Below are 2,039 nucleotides of genomic sequence, written 5' to 3'. Positions count from 1 at the left end.
GCCGGGGCGGGCGGTGGCGCCGGGGCCGCGGCGAGCGGCTCGGGCGGCGCGCCGGGCGGGAGCCACGACGTCGCGTCCAAGGAATCCAGCGCGCGCGCGAGGTCGCTGGACTGGGACCGCCGGATGGCGCCCCGCCGCGCCTCCGCGAGCACCTCGATCTCGACCTCCTCGTCCTCGTCGTCGGACTCGCCCTCGCCGGACGTCGAGCCCCCGTCGCCCCCGTCCGACGACGGCCGCTCCGGGGCCAGGGAGAAGCCCAGGATGCTCTCCTCGAAGGACGCCTGGGGCCGCTCCTCGGGCAGGTCCCCCCCGAGGGCCGCGTAGGCCCGCTTCGCGCTCTGGGCGAGCTGGATCATGCCCCCCTACGAGCTCAAGTCCCAGTTCGCGTCCGACGGCAAGAGATCTACGATCGGGCTGCCGGCACAAGTCCCGGCTCGCGGATCGTCCCGATCGAGCACACCGGCTACCGGGGCGCGCCTCGGCGGACGAGGAGGACCCCACCGGAGCGTTCCGACCGGTTGATGCCGGGGCTGCCGGTCGGCTGAAAGAAGAGTTTGTCTCAATTCGATTACATCACCCTCATCTTCATCCACTTCATCAAAAGTGGAGATACATTAACTTCTTCAAACAACATTGATTCTTGAATTAATCGATCAATACTAACCCTGATTTCGGCAGCATTTCGCACGTCGATGTCGATGGACGGACAACTTTCGACACGGCATTCGGCATGTTCCAGCCCACAGGGGGAGAAAACGAGCCTACATCGCCGTAGGAACTCGGGGGCGGAGATTCCAAAACCCCAGTCTGATCCTCGCGGGGACGCGCAGAAGCTGAGATCATTAGGGCCCGCGCAGCGCGCAGGACGTGGAGCCCGCCGCGCTCGAGAACCACAATGCGCTATGGCAACTCCTTCGAGATGGAGCCGCGTCGTGAGGGTCCGCCGCAGCTGCCAGGAGGAGTTGCTATAGGGTTGCCCATGTGCTGCGGACGCGCGACGCGGAGGCAGCCCGCAGTGTGAGATCTAGTGTCCGCAGTTGGGCGGACGAAAGATCAATCGGCAGCCGTCGATAGATATGTTTTCGCGCGCTCGTTGGGGTAACTTTTTTGATAAAGTGGATGAATCATCCTACGTCGACGAGGTAAACTATTGCTCTGCGATATCGGCTTAAATCTTGGAGAGTCACCCAATACGCGGGGCAGCATGGCTGTCTACGAGCCCATCCCCGGCGGGGAGGCGCCGGCCGTGCGACGAAAGCGCCGCATCGTCAAGGCCACCGTGGGCCTCGCCGCCGTGCTCGTCGTCGCGGCCAACGTCGGGCGCCACTACCTGTCGCTGGGCCGCGACCTCGAGCTCGAGGCGTCCGTCATCGCGTCGACCAAGGTCGTCTACGGGGACATGGAGGCGGCGAAGGTGCGCGACCTCTACGAGCAGTTCAAGCGGCGCGAGCGGCGCGACTTCGACGACGCCGAGGACGCGCGGCGCTTCGCCATCTTCCGGCGGAACCTGGCGACGATCGACACGCTGAACGCGGCGAACCCGGCCGCGGTCTTCGGCATCACGTCCTTCTGCGACCGCACGGACGAGGAGCGCCAGTCCGTGAAGATGCAGACGGAGTTCAGCGACTACGCGTCCCTCAAGCGGTCGCTCGCGCGGCGGTCCGCGGCGCACGCGCGCCTCGTCGACGACGTCGAGTCGAAGACGGCGGCCGACGTCGTCGAGCTCTGGAGCGCCGGCGGGTCCGGCGCGCTGCAGAACGGCACGGACCGCCCCTTCGACCTCATCAACGGCACGCAGCCCGGCGACAAGCATCTCTACAACTACTCGGGCGGCATGCCGACGTGGCAGTGGCAGCACGGCTTCGTGAACGGCTCGGGCGACCCGGCCTACTTCAACGCCACGCAGGGCGAGGTCGCCTGGGTCTCGGCGTCGGACTGCGCGGCCTGCGACCGCTTCCCGCATTTCGGGGACTACGACATGGGCAACCTGCCGGACGACTTCGACTGGCGCGCGCTCGGCGCGGTCACGGCCGTCAAGA

Source organism: Aureococcus anophagefferens, assembly GCF_000186865.1.
Source record: "Aureococcus anophagefferens unplaced genomic scaffold AURANscaffold_220, whole genome shotgun sequence".
NCBI classification, from domain to species: domain Eukaryota; class Pelagophyceae; order Pelagomonadales; family Pelagomonadaceae; genus Aureococcus; species Aureococcus anophagefferens.
This window is presented reverse-complemented; position numbering follows the sequence as displayed.